The sequence below is a fragment of the Bolinopsis microptera genome, chromosome 2 (genome assembly GCF_026151205.1).
Source record: "Bolinopsis microptera isolate Bmic1 chromosome 2, MBARI_Bmic_1.0, whole genome shotgun sequence".
Lineage (NCBI taxonomy): Eukaryota > Metazoa > Ctenophora > Tentaculata > Lobata > Bolinopsidae > Bolinopsis > Bolinopsis microptera.
In genome coordinates this window covers 308,520-332,614 of record NC_087073.1, presented here as the reverse complement: position 1 = coordinate 332,614, position 24,095 = coordinate 308,520, and the positions used below count along the sequence as shown (strand labels likewise).

The 24,095-nt window shown below is 39.2% G+C and overlaps 1 protein-coding gene across 3 annotated transcripts in view; it reads left to right on the top strand.

Moving 5' to 3' along the window:
• The first annotated feature begins 116 nt into the window (after nt 1-116).
• LOC134811827 (sodium/hydrogen exchanger 8-like) overlaps nt 117-24,095 on the top strand; it is a 77,214-nt gene continuing 53,235 nt past the window's right edge. The window contains exon 1 of one of the 3 annotated variants that reach the window (XM_063818923.1): nt 117-145. The gene's annotated coding sequence lies outside the window, so the exon portion shown is untranslated. The remainder of the gene's footprint in view (nt 146-24,095) is intronic. The other 2 variants (XM_063818921.1, XM_063818922.1) reach the window with 2 other exon arrangements.

The following is a 24,095-nucleotide window of genomic DNA, read 5'->3' as shown; positions in this document are numbered from 1 at the left end:
CAAGGATACAAGGATACAAAAGTGATAATTATTTTATTGAATTCACAATAGTTATAATTCTGAAATAATTTAAAGTTACACAATTCTAGTTATTTACAAATGTGTTTTAATACTTTCAACACTACTATATAACAAATAATTTGAGGTGCCTACAGTTCATGTATGATGAATCTACTGGTTAGTGGTGACGACGCAGTCTTAACATTGGAGTGAGCCAATCTAATCCAAGCAAGTCCTGAGGCCTGTCTGACGGGACACCACCCCGAACGGTCCACCGGCTGCCCCCGCCTCTTCTCATAATCATGGTACACGATAGATCTCTACGGAATGCTCGTCCTCACAAGGCTCCACCCAACGATCCGAATAACAGCCTCTATGACTCACCTCAATCAAGAGTTTCCCTCTTCAAGGAGCAACTGAAGAGTAACACCGAATCTCCTACTGTCATACCAGAAAGCCCCATTGATGTTACTGGAGACAAATTCTTTGATGCAGAGTGCCTTGTCCCCAAAACCCCATCAAACCAGGGTACTCCTAGTGCAAGTGCCAAGAGCACACCTTCTCAAAACAAGAGAACTCCTACCCAAAACAAAAAGAAGTGTCCATGCAAGAAGAGTGACAAAAACTCAACCTACATCACCTGCAACAAGTGTCAACAGCAATGGCATAATAGGTGCAGTAATCTACTCGGCCTTTCACCATCAGATATTAAGAAAATGGAACTGTGGGAGTGCCCAAGCTGTTATGTCTGTCCCGCACTTAGTAAGGTACCTTCATCCCTCTACGCTGACATCCGTTCAACTAAGGAGGTTGTCACTGCATTATGTCTTAGCGAACGCTCTTCAAACCAGGGGTTGGTTAATGATGATGTCACAGAGAAACTGAACATGCTACAGCAAGAGATAAAAGGCCTCCGTGAGTCTGCCTTCCATAGAGTTGACCAGCCACACCCAGAGAGCACGACCCTGTTGACAGCTGAAGCTGTCACTAGCATCCAAAACAGCCTATTACACCTGACTGAACAAGTCACATCCATGAAGTCGTCGCTTGGCAACAGAAGCAGTAGCAGCCCTCTGCCTCCACCAAACAGGATGCCACAGCCTAACCATGGTCCTGGTCCCACATCCCCTCCCCTACCTAATACTGTCTCTCCACACACAAAGAAACATGTGACACCGTGCAAGCCCTATGAAATGTATGACCCTCTAGCCCTTACACCAGAACTTAAGGAGGAAGTCCAAGCGTTCATCAGTGGTAACTGTAGCGAATTTACTAGTGTTGGTGAGAACTCTCGTGAAGTAATGTACTTTGGTGACTTCTCGTATAGGTACACTGGCACTGAGCACCCAGCAAGAGAAATGCCGCACGTGCTGAAGAAGCTTATTGACACAATTGTTCCTAAAATACCTTCTCCAGTGAATGATAGGAATATCAAGATTAACTCGTGTCTCATTAGTAAGTATAGCTCTGGTGCTAACCACATTCCAATGCACAGAGATGATGAGCCTGTGATTGATCCCGAATCTCACATCCTTACGATCTCACTAGGAGCTGCCCGTACCATGTCCTTCTGCAATAATGATGACAGCCAATCAGAAGATCTCCCCCTTCAGGACAACAGCTTGTTAGTCACAACGAGATATGCGCAGGACTTTTGGAAACACGGGATCCTCCCAGACGAGAATGTCTCCACAGAGAGAGTGAGCCTGACCTTTAGACACATTTCTCCTCACTTCATCAATTCGACCATCATTCTGGGTGATTCAAACACCTCCAGGATGACATTTGGTGACTCAGTAGGTACCTTTGGTCGTTGGGTCCCTGGGAAGCGTGTTTTGGTAGGTCACATGGAGGCTCTCCCTGATGCAATTGAGATTGGCCCTTACCGTAATATTGTCATCCATACTGGAATCAACAGTATTAACTCCCGGTCTCATCCACGATCAGAAGCCTACCTACTCCATGTCCTCGAATCCAAGTGCAGAGACATTACTGAAACCTACCCCAAATCCAAAATCCACTTGTCAATGTTACTTCCAACTAGACTAAACTCTCTAAATAGAAAAGTTGAAAGCTTTAATCGGGGCATCCTCGATGTGTCTTATCAGCAAAGAAACATTTTTATTATTGATAACTCTATTTTTGGTCGCCAGCTCTCTGATGAGTATGGCAGATGGGATATTGCTGCAAATGGCCCTCTTACCTCAGATATTGTCCACCTTGGTAAAAGTGGTATCCGTAAATTTGCTGCGAATATTAAGGAATCTGTAGCTGGCAGAAGGAGTAGCCAGTCTAGAGCACGTTTTAACACCAGTCAGGGGAACTTCGGCGGAGCGGTAGAGGGTGGTAGGCGCCCACCATAATTATGATGATCAAACAACCACAAATTACTAAGAATGTTTGCAAGGGATGCAATAAATTTATCTCAACACACCACAAAATTTTGAACTGTAGCTCCTGTGGAACAGTTACTCACTCTAAATGTGCCAAAAATCTCTTCCAATACACCCACACCAATGATAGCTGGCAATGCTACATCTGCATCGCCAGCTTACCACAACGGTACTGCCCATTTGCTTCTGCACTTATACGTGACAAACATGACCCAGTCCACCTTGATGAAATTGAAGATGTTTCTGAAATCAATGAAATCCATAAAAGCTGTAAAAATTATGATCATAAAAGCTTTAAGAACCTCATAAAGCTGTATCATAGAAATGGGCAGAACCTTACTGGTATTTTTAACAATATTGATGGAAATGCTGCAAATTTTGATACATTTGTCACAGAAATCTCACAGTACAGTCATCCACTCTCGTTTATTGGCTTGGCTGAGACAAATATTGATGCAAACCTCAAAGACTTGTATAGGATACCCGGTTATCTCTCTGAATACACCAATAAATTACGTGACAAATCTAAAGGTAGTGGAGTGGGAATTTACATCAATGAGTCACTTACTTACACCCGTATTGACAAACTATGTATGTGTACCCCTAACCTTGAATCAGTGTTTGTCTCCATAACAAATGTTGGCAGGCTCCAAACAGTTGGCGTCCTATACAGACCACCTGGTGGATCTGACAAAGATGCCCTACACGAATTTGAGAGCCTTCTTAATCAGGTTCCTGATAGGAACGTTATCCTGCTTGGAGATTTCAACTTTAATCTATTTAATAAAGGCTCTGCCAGCTTTGAAAACATTTTATATGGAAATAACTTCATCCCACTTATATCACTGGCAACGCACCATAAACCAGGCTGTGTCCCATCGCTTATTGACAATATTCTGACAAACTCCACTGACAATATTGTGTCAGCTGGACTACTGGATACCAGGGTTTCGCATCACTCTCCAATTTTCTGTATTCTCGAATGTAGCATGCCTGAAGAACCAGAACTTGACCCTTGTAAACCAAAATACGACTACTGTGAATCTAATATGACCAAGTTTATAGAAGATATTCAAACAAATTTTTGTGGGCAGGTGTGCTACAACGTAGAAAACTTTGAAATTTTTGCAAATAAGATAAAACTTTTGATCGAAGAAAACTTTTTAATTGAATCTGAATCGTTCAAAAAGTCAAAAAGAAATATGATTGCAAACCCTTGGATCACACCAGGGATCATTGCATCAGTGAAAAAGAAAGAATATCTTTACAAGCAGTGGAAGAGTACAATTAAGGAACCCAACCCTCTTGGAGACTCTGATCTATACTTAACCTATAGTAAATTCCGTCGACAGTTAAAATACATTATCAGATCTGCCAAGAAATTGTACTATTGCAGAAAATTCTCAAAAGTCTCAGGTAATATGAAGCAAACATGGGCACTGATCAATGAACTGAGGGGAAAAACAAAAACTGGAATAAAGGCCTCGTTCAAAATAGATGGTAGTTTAGTAAAAGACAAGCGTGTCATATCGAATGGCTTTAACATGTTCTTCTCTTCCATTGCAGGTAAACTTAATGCGAAGCTCTGCTCCTCCAAACCAATAAGTCGTGACACAGCTTGCCAGAGGCCCCTTAATTATAAGAACTACTTTAACAAAAGAGTTACCAACAGTATGTTCTTAAACCCCTGTGATTCTGAGGAAATCGAAAAAATTGTTAAAACCTTCCAGGGTGACAAGGCTAGTGACATATCAATAGCTGTTCTTAAGAAATGTTGCACTACAATCTCTAAACACCTAGCTGGTTTCCTAAACTCATTCATGAAGCTGGGTCTATTTCCAAATATTCTCAAAATAGGTAAGGTCACCCCCGTATTTAAGAAAGGAGACCCACAGCTGTTTGATAACTACAGGCCTATATCCATTCTACCTATCTTTGGTAAGATATTTGAAAAAGTAATTTACTGCCGACTATATAGCTTCTTTACTTCACATATGGTCATATACGATAAACAGTTTGGATTCAGATCCAACCACTCAACAGCACATGCCATCAATTACTCCATTGACCACATTCTTAAAAACCTAGAAAGTAAGAATCATGTAATTGGCATATTCATTGACTTAAGCAAAGCGTTTGACACAATCGACCACAGAAAATTACTTGTCAAACTTGAACACTATGGCATAAGAGGGCCCTGTCTTGACCTAATTGAAAGCTATTTGTGTAACCGACAGCAGTATGTTGATTTCCAAAATACACACTCTGATCACTGCAAAATTGAATATGGGGTACCACAGGGATCAGTTCTAGGCCCTCTCCTCTTCTTACTCTACATTAATGACATTACCAACTCTAGCAAACTTGGACACTTCATACTGTTTGCAGATGACACGAACATATTTGTTGCTGGAAAAACTGAACAAGAAGCCTATTTGAATGCTAATAAAGTACTTGAATCTGTAAATGACTATATGGAATCTAACTTGCTGCACATTAACCAAAGCAAATCGGTCTACATGTTATTCAGACCTGGCCGGTACTCGTCCTGTGCACGTGCTCGTGAATATGGCTCTGAGAACTCACTCACGTTATCAGGCAACACGCTTACACGAGTAGATAAAGTGAGATTCCTTGGTGTTATCATAGACCATGAACTATCCTGGGAACCCCAACTAGATAACATAAAAAGTAAACTAACTACAAGTATAGCTATAATTAAACGTATTATGAAGTTTATTCCAGAAACAGAGTACCATAAGCTGTATGACTCCTTATTCAAGTCTCATATGAGCTACTGTATCAGTAGCTGGGGTGGTGTCACACCTTATAGACTATCTAAACTGTTCTCCGTCCAAAAAAGATGTGTACGCCTTCTATTTGGAAGCAAACCAAGCTTTGACCGGGCAGAGTATTATGAAACATGTGCACGTGCAAGACCATACAGTGAACACATCGCAAAAAGGAGCTTTGCTTTGGAAAACACTAAGCCAATATTCAATACCGAGAAAATCATGTCAATCCACAACCTGTACACCCAACATATATCCACTGAACTGTTTAAAATCTTGAAACTGCATCAACCTATCTCTCTGACAAGTTTATTCCAAACAAGTTCCAGAGCATGTAGCCAAACTATGCGGGTCCCCCGACACAAACTTGAAATTTCTAAACACAATTTTGTCTTCAAAGGTACGACTATATGGAACAGTTTGGTTGATAAAATATTCGACAAATGCACTCCTAATGAAAACAATGTCATGGTCCCTGGCTCTAGTAAATTTTCCGACCTTTCCTCCCCCATCTCAATTATCAAGAGCCGTATCAAAAAGCTCTTACTTGAAACCCAGCAATTGACAACACCTGGGCGTGAAATTGAGTGGCTCCCCCTAAATAGCTGGGGCATTGAACCAGCTTAGTCAATCAGCATCCCATCCCTTGCATACAACTAATTACAAAAGCGCTAATTATACCTGTTTCAAAAGCATCCTGTCTGGAAGTTCCCTGACTGCCGTGTGAATCTTTGGATCTATTTTTGGATCTATTTTTATATTGATATGATTTTTATATACCTATATATTCCTCGCATAATTTCCATGTCCGCCTGAACAAACCTGGCACCATCAAATCTTACTCTAGAAACCCCAGAACTCATCAAGCCTAGTCTGAATTCAAAACTAGTTGACCAGCTACGTACAGTTTCCTGGACAGCTGGAACCTTTTGGGCCATGCACAAGCCAATAGCATGTATGGTCCTGCAGTGGGGTCTCCTTGTCCTTGGATCTGTGTTTTGATCCGTCTTTTCTTAAAATTTTCCATTTGTGTCACTTAGAATCACCTTTTAAAATGTTAATCGACACCACTGGTCCTAGTTAAATTTAGCCATGGCACGACTACTCGAACGTAACAGTTAAATAGGTGTGACATACTATTATATTCTTATAATTATATCATATGAATTGATTGCACTGCTAATAAATAAAATACTTTGTTTTACTAAAATACTTTGTTTTACTTACTGTAGGGATAAAATAGAAATGTTTTATAATACTATTTTTCTATGAATAGATCGGATTAGTAGAGTTATTGCTCTTGCTGTGGCAGTAAATTTTGTAGGGTCTAGAGTTTTATCGGATAGCAAACCGGCTAGGTCAGTAATATTTTTGGGATGGAAGTTAAATTTTTCTCTAACTGAGGAGTAGAGTAAACAGTCAGTTAAAACATGAATTTCGTCCTCAATAGGCTTAAGCCCCTTGCTGAAAAAGCAGAAAGTGCACCATGACCATCGATGTTCTCTAGGTACTAGGGGGGTTTTGTAACATTTACTAGGTTGCCGTTTGGTGTGAGCAATAGCGAACAGCACGCACACTCCTTTGCCCTGTCAACCTATATCTAATCTATTTAAAGAGTGACAACCATACTACACATTGAATTAGGATTCCTTTAAATATCAAATTGATTTATTGTAAACTTGTTTACTCTGTAATAAATGGCAAAAAATTGAATTTTTGTTTAACTGAATTTTTGTTTAACTGAACTGAATGGCCCCTCTCAATGTAAAGGTTGTGGCAGAAACCTAGTTAAGCTTTTCCGAGCATCAGGGATTTTAACCACTCCTAAGTATGTTTCTGGTTCAAAGTCATGTTTAATTTGATTGTAGAATTCTAATTTAGTACACTTCAATGAAAATGTACCAAAGGCTAGATTTTAGTTAACGGATGAAATTTATATAAAATTTCATCAATTACGTTTTACAGAGGGTGTGGCAGGCCACTCTCTCTTTTTATCTATTGTCACCATAAAGCCCAGTGGCAAATAGTCAGGCGTCCAGGAATTTAACACCTAGTCAAAATTTGTTGATAACCGGTAAAAAAAGATTCTTGTCGAAAAAATATTCACATTAATTTAAAATTAAATTAAAATTGGTCACTCTCAGGGCTAACGTGATGTTACATTTCTTTATCGACTCGAAGTTCGAATCGAGCGCATTCCTAGATTCCATGACTATTTCTTACCTATAAGATTGCTTGACTATTTTTTGCGCATTCAGACACCAAAAAACGCGCTGAAAACGCGCGACATCCATTCCTGCTTCCTCAATATTCCCGGAATATGAAAAAATAGTCATGTAAAATAGTCATGTGAAATAGTCATGCAAAATTTCAGCACTGATACGCTAAAATATCAAGTTAAGCTTAAACAATCGACAATCTATGAATCCTCCCAATTTATTACGGCTCAATTTCCAGGATAGGATTGTGAATTCATAAAAACAATCCCTCTCTAGCCATATCAACTGGTGAACGGTGTAAATATAGAGCAGTAATTTATGGATTCAAGTTGGCTCCTTTAGTCTAGATTCATTTAGAAAATTCTCAAAGTTCGAGTAATACAGTATTCTCAGGGTTTGGCTTAAGGAAGCTTCACATCCGAGACCGATTTCCACGAATCAATTTAATATTGTAGCTACAAGTCAACAACAGTGCAAGTGGGAAGGAAGTGAATCTAGCCATTGCTACTATATCAGGGGAACTCGTGTGTGGTAGGCTTAAGCAAGCTTCACATCCTAGATCATCTAGAGTACAGTGCAGATAACCCCCTCCATTACAAATCCCTATCCCGCTTTAAGTCCGAAGTTCATCATTGTATATTGTCAAAGATTGTATATAACCTGGCAGAAGCAAGCTTCAGATCCAAAGTCACGCCAAAAGTATCAACACAAGGTCGAAGCGACTTTTAGAGTAGCGATTCGGCCATTATGCTGGAATTAGTTATAACTTGGCGCTCCATCTGATAAACAAGTATGTGGCATGCAAATTGAGATGTTTGTGCGGTATATAGAGCTTTAAAAAAATATTTCCTTGCGTTTCAAATAAATCAAAGAATTCTCAGAAATTTTTTATTTAATTTCAAAATTTACATTTGCATATTCATCCGGTAATTATTCTAATGGATACGCTAAGCATTTCAAATTAAACTTGACCTGGGAGAAGAGCTGACCAGTGACCAGTCAGCCGCGTAGCGGCCGAAAAATATATAGCCTCTTTTTCTTCCCAAACTGGATTCCTAGTCATATTTAAAATTTATTCCACTGGGCCATTAAGTGAGAACGTTTTGAGTTGGTTGTTAACAACTAAGCTGACCCATTAACCATTGTTAAACGTATACCGACTGCTGACTGTGCATGCTCAAGAAACTCGATTTAATGCATGTTGCTAGCAAAGAACAAGCAACTATAGCCTAAGGATGTATTAGGGGTCGTTCACATATTATTACGTTATCAGCCGAGGGGGAGAGGGTTCCCAAATGATTACGGGGGGGGGGGGATCAGGTATCCGGCTGCTAAAGTAGTTAGTTTGAAAGGTGCTTGGCTTGGCCGGATATCATAACAATGGGGGGAGGTCAGGGCCAAAATTACTTTTGGGGGCTAGGTGGCCTAGTGGTCATGGCATCCGCCTTCTGCGCAGAAGGTTCAGGGTTCGAATCCCAATTCCCAGTGTCACCTAGTCTAGGGAGTAGCTAAGGATCCATTGGATCTATGGGATCTCCTCGGTCGACTCAGCCGAATGATAGGAAACTTAATTGAGGGTTAAATGAGGAGGGGTACCTGTTAAAAGTTCAAGTAACTTCAAGAAACTTCCTAGGATACCCCTTCAGTGCATACTGTAAACATAGTGCTATTATTAACTACTAGTGTAACCCGGCCTTCGACCGGGATTTCACTGCTGCAGTTAAAAAGGGTAGGAGTATTTAGCCACTGAGTCAAAACCTGCATTAGGTGAGCAATTCTATTCAGGGTGCCTTCACGTATCTAATAGTATCTTAAACAATAGTATCTTAAACAATAGAATCTTAAACAATAATCAATAGAAATTCACCCTTATTAACTCCGCACCACACCCGCATATTTGAAAACATACATGTCATTGTCGTATGAAAGTATGAACTGTCTCTACAGTTCAAACAGGCGGCTATTTAAAGCGCTCCCTTCCCTAATAAGTTTAAAGTATCCATGACAGCACGTAATTATGATATTTGTACCAACGCTACATAATATTATGCAGTAATGGGAGAGACGAGCGAGCCCTGTAACTTGATTAAGCTGCTCAAGCCATTTTATGTAACATTTGTGGTACAAAACCATCAATTAAACCACTTACCACCGGCCGATTTAAAAAAATTTGCTTATTGTCTTCGTCAGAGTTTTTTCGGCACTATACCGAAAAAAAACAGTCCCGTAACTCGTACCGTTTTTTGATATAAACGACCGGAAATTACACATGCACAGACAGACAGACAGACAGAAAGACATACAGACAGAAGATCAGACACACACACATTCTGAGATTATTAAGGTGATGATTACGTAATTTTGCTGTCAGGAGGGGGGTGTGTCTTGATTACAGTTGGGGGTAAAAATTGCTAAAATATTGATTACGTAATATTTGAACGACCCCTTAGTTTAGCAGGGCGCGTCAGATTGAAATTAAACTATGAACTACAGGGTGGGCCAAAAGTCACTGGACATACCTTGGCCTTAATACTTTAATAGCTCCGCCGTGTTTTATATTTGAGAGCTGTTGCTTTGCAGATAGCATACTGTACCTTCTGGTTCGAGGATTCCGTCGTCAAAATTTGAAAATTCGAATATCTTAGACCACACCCATTCAAAATTAAAACACCTATATTATTCTCTCTGAACATGTTGGACGCCTGATTTCTTCAGAGACAGTAGATTATTAAATGTTGCATCTGATCTGAAAAAATGGTGTAAAACAGATCAGAAATGACGAAGTTATCAAGCATGTTGTGTATCTCGTTAACAAAATTGACTGGGTTATTATGTGACACCAAAACATGACACCTTAATTGGGCAGCCTTAACAATACCCATAATGTTTAATGGGGTGGTTAACAGGGTGACCTTGACCTTATCACGTGATCAGGTGAGCCAATCACCTGATCACACGTAATGAATAAACTCGTTATGTTTCGTATCTCGGCCAAACACAATTCAATAAAATTTAGCTCGATCCGACTATCCAAACTATCATATTAATGCAAAAATGAACCTTCATATCAAAAAAATGAACTCGAATATTTTTCAATTTGAAAAAAGTCGTACCAGAAAGAATAATTTCAATTGGTCACTCAGTGACTGAGCTGTTATATTAAGGCAAACGTATGTCCAGTGACTTTTGGCCCACCATGTACAATATACCGTTTATTGTTTAAAATACAAATGTCAACCTTTATCATTCATAAATCTTTTAAATTAACGATACCGCATCCTTTACTTCGAGGCTGTTGCTTTGTAAAGGAAAGCAACAATCTCAACAACAATCTTTAATAAAAACCAAATTTGAAGGGAAACAAACGTTTATTGCCATTACATACAAGAGAAGTCATATTCAAACAATTTACTCATGGGCGGGTCTCAGCCTGTCATTCCGCCGAATCTTTATTCGGGCTGAGTGAATTACGATCTCCATCGCCCTGAAAAAAGTGCGAATGCTCATTGGATGTTAGAGCGCACGTGACTTGCATTCACGTGATCGTTCAGAACCGATTACAGTCGCGCAAAATATCACGTGCACGCCAACTACCAATAAAAAAGAAGTGACGTATTCGCTACAAGAGCCGCGCGCTGAGTTAGATTGTAAAATATGATTATTTGATTGTGAAATCGCATAAACGAGCCTATTTGCGCCTTTTAGAGGGTTCAATTACGCCAGGCTATGTTTATGAACATAATAGCCTGGGGTCCCCAGGTAATCAAACAATATACACATAATATAAAAATGACCCTATATAAAATTTCATAAAAACCCTTTGTAGTATTAGTAAAAGTAGCAAATTCAATTTTGGCTCTAAATTAATATCTAAATCTGATATTTTAACTACACTACAACTTTTTATCTCTCTTCCTCCTCTAAGAGCAATAATTGTTGTTGATTGACGATGTCAACCCATCGAGATCGTTGCTCTGCGAAGCAGAGCAACGATCGGCGATGCTTCGATGCGAAGCAAGAATGCTAGTTCGCGCGGCGCGTTGAAGCGGCGAAGTCCTCCAACGTTCTGCTTTCATAGTTTAAACAATAGTGAGTTCTAAGTTACTAAGAATACAGCTTTAAACCGATTAAGTATGAATGAATGAAATACATGACAATCCGCACTCCTATAATTCAAAAGCATGAGTAACTCGTAGTGATGTATGATTTCTATAATAAACTTTAAATTAAATTTGGTGCTCACAGGTTCTCGTGATCATGTGATCGCCGCATGAGGTTCTGTAAATGCGCGGGGTACCTTCAAGCTTAAATTATTCACCTTACTGAGTGCTGAGGCAGTCAACCAACGCGCGGCTTTATTTTTATGATATGATATGTTTTGATTGTTATTAATAAATACCAAAATTTAAATTTGTTTTCCTAAAATTTGTTTTCCTAATATATCAACATGACAGTGAATATAACCGAAAATGTTCTGATCGGAAATATGTAGAGGGAATTTATTTATTTTTAATTTGCATTTACTGCTGGCTGCAACCGTCTGATTGATGAGGTGGGTACTCTTCCTTACAGCCGTAGACTGGAAATCCTTAATTTGACAACGCTGGCAGAGCGGCGAATACGTGGGGACCTTATTGAAGCTTTTGAGGTTATTAATGGCTTGACTGATTATGGTTCAGACTTGTTCAGACCAAGCAGATCAGGTCTTAATCTGGTTTCATCCAATAGATGTAGTAAGAGTGTGACAAAGGTCAAGAATCTTCAGTGTTCTTTTCTTCCAGTAGTTCCAGAGCGGGTTGTTCCTCATTGGAACAAACTCCCTTCGGAGGTGAAGAACTGCTTGACAGTTTTGAGTTTTAAAATTGGATTGGAAAGTTTTAAAAAGAATATGATTTCTAAATGTATTATAAATGACTTTCATTTTTGGAATGTTTCGAAAGAAGTTTTAACAAGAATTGAAGGTACCAGTTATATCAGTAATAAGGAAAAACACTTTGGACAGCCTCCCATCCAAGAAAAAATCGAAACCAGTAGCTGGAACACCTGATGCCTCAGCATCCCTTCCTGCTGATGATTCATGTCCCATTGAATCCTCCACCACTCAGCAACTCCCCAAACTTAAGAATTCACATAGAAACAAGGACGCCTGTCCCTGTAATAAATCTCTTGGATCCTGGAAGTTAGACTGTAGTCAATGCAGTCAATGGTGGCATTTAGAGTGTGTGGGGTTGAAGGGTCTGGAAGAGAAGGCAATCAACAAACTGAAAGAATACCTTTGTCCGTTCTGTTATGTCTCACCAATCCCCACAGTTTCTACGGTTGTGGATGTCTGTCACATCTGTCGTAACACTCTTTCCCTTCAACAGACGAATATAGAGTGCGAATCAAGCTTGGCACAATCTAAACTCCAAGATATGTCAAAATGTTGTGCTCAACTTGACAAAATCAATTTTGAACAGTTCAGTAACCACATCGAGACACTCTCTCAGTTTGACACACGTCTTCAGCACCTACTGCTCCATGAGAACTCCCTCAAAGGCCACAACACTGATATCATCTCCTGTGACAAATCATTAGATGCACTCAATGTCAAGATTAATGAACTTCAGCATGACCTCAAACTCCTTACATCACGACCAACTCCAGAGCCAGTACATGCATCTCAATGAAACAAGAAATTTTTCAATGAAACAAGAAATTTAATTTTAGCACATTTTACAGAATAAAAAGATGTAAAACAATTCATAAAATATAATGCCCATTTGGTGTATGGCTTTTTGTCCTTGACTGCTAGTTTGGGTTTGGAAGGACAGGTAACTAACGGGGCAAGGAATGCGCGTGCCTGAAGCTTTTGCACACACCGAAACGCTAGTTCAGTTAGGTTTTTAGAGACAAGGCTCATATTAGGACTAGAAGAAATTTTTTAGTTGACGTAGGGGTTCTGTTTGTAATAGTTGTTACTATAGGTTGCAGTCTTGTTGTGACAAAAAGTCTACACTAAAACATACTTTAGTTTATATTGTGTAGGATATAAAATGCAGCTTCATGGTGGATATTGGAGAGCTGGCGAAAGATTATGGCCTTTGTGTCAATGGTTATAATAAGCTATAAATATCTTAAAAACTATACAGTGCTAATTAAAAATTTCTTTATACTTCATTCTCAGATTAAGTCATCTGAGAATCTTCTAGCGAACATCTCTGAGCAACTAACAGCCCTCAGTGCAAATGAACCTCATGTAACTGCAGGCATTAATGAACTTAAAGAGTCCATCAGCTCCATCCAATCCTTGCAGCATCCTGGCCCCTCCATCACCCCTACCCCATCATTGCTTCCTTGTCCTGCACAAATAACGTGTCCTCCAATCCCACCTGTCCCAGAGCAGTCTATTCCTCATAGCCAGATTCATGCTTCAGACAATATGTCAGACTTCATTACAACAGAGGAGGCCAATACACTTACTAACTTTCTTGAATCCTGCTCTGAATTCAAGCCTGAAAATGGCCACTCAGTTCACTCAGTAGGTGTCCCTTATGAATATATGGGATCAAAATCATCTGATAATGTCCCTCCCATTCCAGAAGAACTTAAACCCCTTTTTGAGAAAATAAACAAAGTTCAAACAGAAATATCTAACTCTACAAACTCTGACTCAGGCGAACTTAGTGCCCCCATCATAAACTCATGCTTAATCAACTGGTATGATGGACCGACCAGCTACCTCCCTCGCCACTCTGATCGTGAGATCACTATCAATCCGGAATCCTCTATATTAACTCTATCTCTTGGCCAATCGTGTGATATAAAGTTTATAGAGAAGTTAACAGGTGTTGAGACAACATTGGCTTGTCCAAACAGATCACTCTACCATATGACCCGTAGATCGCAAGAAGTATTTGATCATATGATAGATGTAAATTCAATTGATGCTGGAATCAGATATAGCTTAACTTTTAGATCTGTAGATTGGAGAAACAAAAACTCCACATGTATTATGGGCGACTCGAATACAGGTATGTTACGCTTCGGATCTTGCAAGAGGAGCACGTTTGGCGAGCTTATGCCAGGATGGAAATTCTGGTCACCCAGAATTGATGACATTGATCCCAAATCCTGCATGGGTTACGCTAATGTTGTTTTGTTGTGCGGGATCAACGATGTGAAGCAGCCTGATGTTAAGAGTCAGTCTGATATTGTTGATATTTACCAGAAACTAAAGCTGAAAGTTAAACAGATACAGAAACTTAGCCCTAACACTTCCGTATCTGTCTGTAGATTATTACCCACTAAGGATATGTTACTGAACGAAAAGGTTGATACATTTAACAGGGCTATTCACTTCGACTTGCCTCAGACCTGTAAGGGTGTTCAGCTTGTTGATGGTTTTATGCAGTTTGCACAGAACAATGTCCTTGCCTGGGAACTGTCTAAGCAGTTTGACAGGCATGGGCAACCCGACATGCTGCACCTAAATAGGACTGGGGCCCCACCGCTAGAAAGTCGAGAACCCAGGAACCAGGTTCTTAGCAAAATCTTGCCTAAAATAATGTTTGAATCTTCATTTTAACGTTTTTTTGCTCAATTTGCCACCTTTCACCTGCACTATTAAGATAAATGCCAGAAATCACTTCACACGTGGTAAAAAATAATTTGGAAAAAAATGTAATTTGGAATTTTTTTAGTGGAAAACGCGACAGACATATCGATATTAAGTATAAACTTTGGCGCAAAACGCGCAACAGGTTCCTGATGCGCGTCAAGCCGCGCACAGTTACCTGTATTCTATTTGCCTTGGTTCTTCAGCAAACGGGTTCCTGTGCTGAAGAACGTCTAAAAATAGCATCCACGTGGGTTGTGTGCTCGAAGCTGCTCTTCTCGGTTAAAATGCAACGTTTTCGGTATCGATTTCTATTTTAACTGTCTTTTAACAGGAAGTGGCATTGATAGCGGATGTGTAACCTGTTAATCTGATGGATATCGATCACTGCGGTAGTGGGATGGATCAAACATGAAGAGAAATCAAAAATTGGCCGCTGAATTGATTAGCTATTATATGAATTCTCCTATTTCATGTTAGTTATATCAAATAAGCGTTTAATAATATCTTCTAATTTTGACTTTCTGACGGACGGGTAATTGAATCTCGATTGGCCGATTGTTCATCGATAATTAACCCAAAACAAATTTCAGGAACTAACGATTGATATTACGAGTGAACCCTCGCCCAGGCAAGCTTCCCCTCCAATTACACTTCCTTGCCTAGCTACCTCTCCAACCCAAAGAGATGATAAAAACGCATATCTCGGTGGTAATCGAATTGTTAGGAGATGGTGTGTTTTGTCTTCAGATCCATTAATAGACTGAAACATTTCGCCAGCTGTCAACACAGAAAATAACCCCCAATTTATAGTTTAGGGGAAATAATAAGATGCCTTTAGTTGGAGTTTGCGTTAAATCGGGGTTTTGATTGTTCTGTTAATTGTTATTAAGCAGCGAAATCTATGTTAAAGTTTGATCTTAATTTAGTGGTTGTTTTCATTTAGAACTTTTAAATATTTCAAAACTGTAGGAGTATCATATCACATACAATGTTCTCCTTTAACGTGACAACAAATCTGATATTACCGTATTACTAAGGATTATTAGGCAGTTAAAGAACTGTAACTTTACGAAACTTTTAGATGTTAAATTCAGCCTGTTATTTACATTTATACAAGAGTGATACATTTTCAGATATAATTGTCAGTATTTCTGAAACTGATCAACTTCAAAAGCATACGTGTTTTAAGACAAGTTACACGTGTTCATTATACGTCAACGACAATATCTTTGCATATTCTTCAGTTTTAATACTTTCAACACTACCAATTATAACAAATAATATGATATCATGAATATGATGTTGTAACATTGAACCGTTGAATAGTTTCTTACCTGATATAAGCCTTTTCCTTGTCGCATCAAACGGGATCAATAGAAATTTACCTAAGAAAGAATTTCAACCATTCTACTCGTAAATAATATTCCAATCCGGATTTTACATATAATCCATCCCTATATGGACCCTCAAACTTGAGTACTGAGTATTAGGTTTAGTAAGTTTTGTTTTCGTAATTAGTTTTATTCAGTATGATACAGAAGGAATGTATTTAATGTAGTTATTGACTATTGAGGAGTCCTTACTCTCCTCACGTCCGTAAATGGAGTTTGCTTTCTACCATATATGTTTTCAACCATCAATAATATGTTGACGTTAGCTTCGTACACTGTATTTTCTAAAGGTCAATCAATGTTTAGGACAGAAAATGAAAGAATTATGATGAAATTTACTTGTGAGTGTGGTTTTGCTGGAAGAAAGAAGGATGGAGTAAAGAAGAACGATAAGACGAGTCATGAAAAGAGTAGGCATGGGTAAGTAATAGGGGAACTAATTGGCGACACAATTGTCAATAATCATCAAACAATTAACTAACATATTACATAAACATTGGCCGAACATATCCAATGTTAAGCACTAAAGATTCCATATAGCAATTAGACGTTGTTCAGTGTTCACATATTATGTATTCCTTTTTGGTCCATATTTAACCCGCCTTAATCCCCTGTAATCAGTTGTACACATTATAGGTATTGCGTTCAAATTAAACAAGCGTAATCCCAAAGAAACGCCCTCCCTCCCCCTCAGTGATTACGTAATATTATAAGTGTACGACCCAAAAGATACAAAAGTATTTAAAAAGTACATCCTATCCAGACTTTCGAAACACCGTGTATAATATATAGTACAAACATACTGTATAGTGTATACTGTATATCACCATCCGTTCTCTGATTGAAGAACACTCTAGAGTTTCAAAGTTACCACGGTTACAGCAGAATCGAAACATTTCACCGTTCTGACATTTGATAAAAGTCACATCACATGATTATTTCTCATTCCAGGGGTAAATCTATGAGTTGGACACCCTTTGGAGTAGGAACGAGCCAGAGACTGTCGGACCATTTTAATTTGATTGCTCGCCCCATGGTAAGTACTTTTGTTTTGCTTGACTTTTATGAACTTTAACTGAAAGGAACAAATTGTTGATACGACAAAAAAACTTAAGAATTACAACTTATCGTTTTATCCCGTCCTTATTTAGTCGTATAATTTTGTTTAACAGACCTGTTGTTAGTGGAAATGACTAACTTTCAACACAATCTCCGTGCTGCTTTTAAATGAGAAATTCTTCAGATTATTTCTGTGGTAAGCAGGTCAAGCTCATCTACAGCAAAAGCCCCAACGGTCCCAACACCATCTTTATCAAGTCCAGCGCTATCTGATCCAGTAGCCCCACAACCAGCTTCATCGGGACACGCACATCCAGTGGTCCTTCAACCAACTCCAGGTAGCCCCCAATCGCCTACAGCCGGTCCTTCGGGGAACCAAAGCATGGATTCGCAGTTTTCGTTGTTACAGCCAGTGAGCACTTCCCAAGTCGCTAGCTCAACAGTCTCCGACAACCCTGCTAATAACACACCAATCAGACTCGTGAACCAGATTGTAAGTATATTATTTATTTAATATTTACTTCTTACCGGAATTTACCGTGATAAAAACTTCTAAACTTGTGAATTTAACTGCAAAGAAGACCTCTAACCTGCTAACCGTTATCAAGCACAAATAATGTTTTGTTTTAACTCAGAGAGAATATAAAAGTGACACAATGTCGAAATAGTGGTAAGAAAAAGCATCCAGCAATTCTAACGTAAAAACTGGTTTTAGCTTTAGCTTTGCAACCAGCATTCATGACCAGCATCCAGTTTATTCTTTGTGATTAGGATTTAAGCTGTTTGATACTGATGTAAACGCATTCGATATTAATCAAAATGCCATGCTGAATCGCTGATTGATGAAAATGTTATAATCATACTTCCACGATAATTAAAATAAATCTGGAAAAGGGAAAATCGTTGCAACTGTAAGTCACAAATCAAATAAGTAATTATTCCTATGATTGAACTTTGCTGAATGATTTCACTGTCAGTTGTTGTTCAACTGGTACACTTGTACTTAACTACACGCTGTTTAGTGTTTAACTGTCAATCTTTTCTGTATCTGCTGTATTGTCTTGATTGAATATTCTTGTTTGCTTTTGAAATGTAAATCGCTCATAGAAACAAAAATGTATATGATTTTATAACAGGTTTTTACAGTACGGATTTTAATTTTTAAATATTTATACTGTACATAATTTACGTTATAAATCTGTTTTCATGGTTTTGATAGCTTTAAATTGAACTTACCCGCAAGCTACATCTTTACCCTGACGAGGTGAGAAATATAATGTTAGCGAATAAGCTTTTAGCTTATAAAAGTTTATGATAATGCTAGCGTTGGCTCATCTGTATTCATCCATGCTCTAGTTTACTGAAATGCCGACAAATTATAAAATTAAAGCACTTCTTGTGGTGATAAATAGAAATCAGCTAAATTGATCGTTTCTGAGAATGATGGTGTTTTATTAATGTAAATTCCTGCAAAGCAACTCTACAATATCTTTCAGCGCCAGAAGAGTGGGAAAAGGAAAATGCTGAGACCTCCAAAGTCAGTAGACGACCTTGTGGTAGCTATGATTACACTTGCTGAGGGAATTGCGGAGGGCCAGTCCTCCTCGGCTCAAAGGATTGAACTAAAATCACTATCCCACAAGCTACAGTCGCAGATAAAAGTAAGTCATAGGTTTAAAGATTAGGAGGACGGGATTGATGACAACTGCGCGCGGACCATTCCTGTCATGTCAACGTAGATGATTAATTTTCTTTTTTACCATAATATTAAGTTTGCGCCTTCCATAAGTTGTTGAACTGGGGGTTCTAGGGGGTCTTTAATTATTGTCTAGGGGTCGTTCTCACATTATGTAATCAATTTTTGGACAAATCCCTCCCTATGTAATCAGTTTTACACATAGCTTAAGCTATTGTTTCAAAATTACACTAGCGTAATCATTTGGAAACTCCCCTCTGCTGATTTCGTAATATGTGAACGACCCCTAGAGGCTTAGACAATAATCATAGGGAAATGCCGTCCAAGTTTACATGAAAATAGTGTTAAAGCCGGCTTCTTTCTTTTTACTCGGAACATCTCTTCTGGATCAAACATCATGTACTGTGTAGCGTGTTCTTGGTTAAGTTGATTTTTCACTAGGCAAACAATTTCAATCATACAAATTACAACTGTTATGACATTTCTGTGTTGAAAATGACAAAATTTAAAATCAGGACGAGAGATCTGCAATGGATGGTATCCTAAAAGAAGCAATCCTACTAAATTCGGGGCCAGCACGACCTCAAGTAGGTTCCCAACCTCCTCCTATGAACCTCCAACCTCCTTCACTCGGTATCCAGCCTTCTGGTTCCCGACCTACTCCTTTTGTTGTCCAACAACCTCCTGTTGTTGTCCAACAACCTGCTGTTGTTGCCCAACAACCTCCTGTTGTTGTCCAACAACCTCCTGTTGATGCACAACAACCTCCTGTTGGTGCACAATTACCTCCTGTTGGTGCACAACAACCTGCTGTTGGTGCACAACAACCTGCTGTTGTTGTCCAACAACCTCCTGTTGTTGCACAACAACCTGCTGTTGGTGCACAATTACCTCCTGTTGGTGCACAACAACCTGCTGTTGGTGCACAACAACCTGCTGTTGGTGCACAATTACCTCAAGCCAATCAAAGCAGGGATAGGCAGCTGTTTCTGCTACAGACAGCACCAGCACTCGTAACCCCTGCTCATGCAGCACCACTTCCGCCACTCCTAACGTTAACACATGTTCAAAGCTGTTTGATGAATGCTACTTCTCTGCAACAAATATGCAATGTTCAACCTCCTGCGTACTTTAGGGTAAGAACATATTTCTTATGACAAATTAGAGGAATTTAAATGACTCTTTTTTTGTTGGGGACTGGCCGAAGTACCAGCCAATGTGGACTCAAAAAACTATAATATAATTATTATCTATTAAAAGTCGAAAACTCACAAAAGATTAAATATTGTTGAAAACTATTCAAAATTGACATTAACATTTTGAATTTAGGTTGAGGGTTCAAAAGTGGTATGTCGGATATGTAAAGAGAAACAACCAGTGGGGTCCCACAAAGGTTGGGGGGTACAAGTGTACCATGATCTACCTCCCAATCAAGCCAACAAGTAAGTCATCACCATGTCACAAAACACGCGTCATTCCTTTAACATGGGCAACTGTTACCAAGTTAAAGACTATTAGGTGACAAATATTTTATGCTGTTGTATCTAAAATTAATAGTAAGTTGATACTGAAAAATTCTTGCAACATTAATACGTTCCATTCATTCTTTAGATCAAGGAAGTGGATCAGAATGAATAAGAGTCTGAGAGACCATATTGAGGACTCGAGCCATGTAACGTTTGTGGAGGAAGTAAGGAGCGTGAACCCTGTAGTGACCAATATGAAGGCTACTATCCGATTCAGAATAGTAAACGTGGGTATAACAGGAATCATGCTTAATCACTCGCACAGGTATGTCTATAAAAATTAAAAGCATTCAGTGTTTTTTCGCTCAACTTATTCCCTCAACCAAGATCACCAGACGTTGGTAGATTCAGGATTACATGTTTAGAAGTCGGTTGCGAAATTGTGATAGAATACCCGAATAATGCAGCCTAATCAGCCATGTTTTGTTTCAGATCATTTCCTCAAGTGATAGCAGCGAGGATTCAGGAGGGAGTGATGATGGGAAATCAGGACCACTCGTCCGAAATTGTCCCTTATATCGTTGACACTGCCTTCCTAATCTTGCGGGAGAAAGTTCTGGAAGCTGCAAGGTCGACTTTGGTTGGATTCCCGCTCCCCCTTTTCATCACTTGCGATAAAGATCAATCAAAGATGAGGTAAAATCTATAACATATTATGTTATATTTTTCTAAGATAATAGAGAAACTGACCTTGTCTCACTAAATTCAACCACTTACCATAATAAAAAATAATAACAACCAAAAAAAAATTTTTTTAAATAATTATATACAAACACCAAAAATATTTCCTCAAGTTTACTTCTAGATAACTAATTAGTGGTTTAAGCTCTTATTTTATTTATGATTAAAGGAATGTAAAATAAAACTTTTCGTTTCATTGAAAACTTTTCGTTTCATTGAAAAATATAGATTATACACTGTACAGGGTGTTTTCGAGATACTTATGAAACCAGTCCAAATATTAAAATTTGACAAAGAATTCTGTAGAAAATTGAACCGGACGTTTTGACCGCAATATTTTAAAATATCAAATAAGCAATAATTGACAAACGCACATTATAGGTAGACCAATAATCTGATGAGTTTTCTCCTATTTGTCAGCAATTTAATATGTTGTGGAATTTTTGCGGTTTTTATTCCTATTTGAAACGCTCTCGAAAAGGGTGGGCGACAATTTACCCCCAATAATTGACCCCCCCCCCGACCCCCCTGACCCTGACCCTGACCCTGACTGTAACCCGATCAATTGACCCCAGTGTAATTACATAGGGGGTCAATTGTTGGGGGTCAATTGTTGGGGGTCAATTGTTGGGGGTCAATTTTCGCGGTACCCTTGAAATGAATCAATGGAATGATTCAGAAACCCATTTCAGGAAACGCATGGTTCTTGCAGTCCGAATGCTATCGCTTGATGATAATCTGACCTTGCCGCTGATCATGTCATTGTACATTGGCTCTCCAGCTAGTGTAGATAACACTGGTCAGGGAATGGCACGTACGTTCTTGACGACACTAGAGGAATTTGGGTTTGACCGCGCCATCGTCAAATCTTCAATGTCTGGTGGATGTTACGATGGCCAACTTCTCGTCTGCAAGGTAATGACCTATATAAAAATTGCGTTCTGATATCAGTATAAATGTATTTAAAGTGGTAAAAGTATCCGTCCAACTTTTAGTTTTATGTATGATTGATCATTCCTATAATAATACATACATAATACATTAAAATCAAAAGCTTTATTTTATTAAATATCTCCGCAGGTTGTGGAAGCCATCTTCCAGCAACTGGACCCTCCACCTGCGGTAGTTAACAACACAAAGGTTACAAAGATGCAAGTCTGGGACCCATCGCATCTCCTCGAATTGGTCCTGAAGAAGTGTCTTAAAGAATTTTCGGATCTCCAGACCATAAAGAAGCACGTGCATGACGTATCGGTTTTTTTCCGGGATTCGGAAGTCTACGAGTACCTGCTTCCTGCCGCCCAGGCTCTGTGCAAGAGGCTCTATTCGCCCAAAGCCCTGAAAGACCTTAAGTTTGTGGCTCATGGTGCCGACCTTTTAGATGACTACATCAAAAATTTTAGCATTTATGAGGCGGCACTCAATGAGATAGCTGCCAACCACACTAACCAGGATACGCAGGCAAAGGCACGGGGACATCTTAACAACATGTTAAGAAGTGACATCTTGATGTCAGTCAGGGACAAAAGGATTTCGCGGCATGTACGAAATCGCGAAATTTCCCATTCTCCGCGACAAATTTTATGTATAGTTTAATGTATAGCCTGTTAAATTTCGCGGTACCGCGATTTTTGGCCAAAATAATCGCGAAATCCTTTTGTCCCTGATGTCAGTGCACTTCCTGCGTGGCCTGACGTGGATCTTAAAGCGCTGTTCTTTAAAGTTCCAGGATGATCAGGGACTGATCAATTCCTACGTGAACACGCAAGAACTTCTTGTGTCTGTGATCGACCATCTGAGTGTCCTCCAAGATGGAACACATGCTGTTTCACCAGCATGCCAGTATGTGTTCAGGGACTATCTCGACCTACTATCTCGTCGAGCATACGTCCCACCTGGTCGCGGGACAAGACAAAGACCGACAAGTTCTCTCTCGTCGCAACAAGATCTGCACAGATGTTATATATTCTAGTAATTTATTGTATGATTAACCGATATACTATTCAGGATGACTACCTGGGTTTTGGTTTTGGTTTTGGTTTAGCTTTTAGCTTTTAGTCTTGCGTTTACCTTGTCACAACGATTCATAACAATGGCGACGAGTCTGGTTTCGAACTTACGCTTATCCAAGGAAACTGATTGTGTCAGAGAGTGGCTGGAAATCTTCGAAAACGCTGCTTCTGTGTTCATTTTCGCACACGCAGATAAGTTACCAGATGACGCAAACGAGAAAACTGCTAAAAAAGCAGAACTCATGAGAACACTGTTAACAGTCAATCTGGGGCCTGACGCGTTGAAGAAGTTGCGTGCATTTACATTTCCAGCTGAAATTAAAGACACTACCTACGCTACCCTGAGAAAAACTCTTGTTGATCGGTTATCACCCAAAACAAACATTGTAGCTCAACAGCAGAAGTTTATGACGTTGAATCAGATTGCTGGTGAATCCTTATGTACTTTTATGTCACGATTGAAGGAAGCTGCTAATGTTTGTCAGTTCGGTGATTTGTTTGATTTAATGGTGCGTACACGTTTTGTGGCTGGACTATCCTCTGATAGGATACGTGCTGAACTCATATCAGAATCTGCTACCAACGACACGTCTGCCAGCTTGTTCGATAAAGCTCAGACGAAGGAGAACGCTCTGCAAAGTTCAATGTCAGTCACAACACACTATGTTCAAAAACCCGGGAAGTTTCAAAAACCTCAAAACTCTAAGTTCCATCAGAAGGCCGACC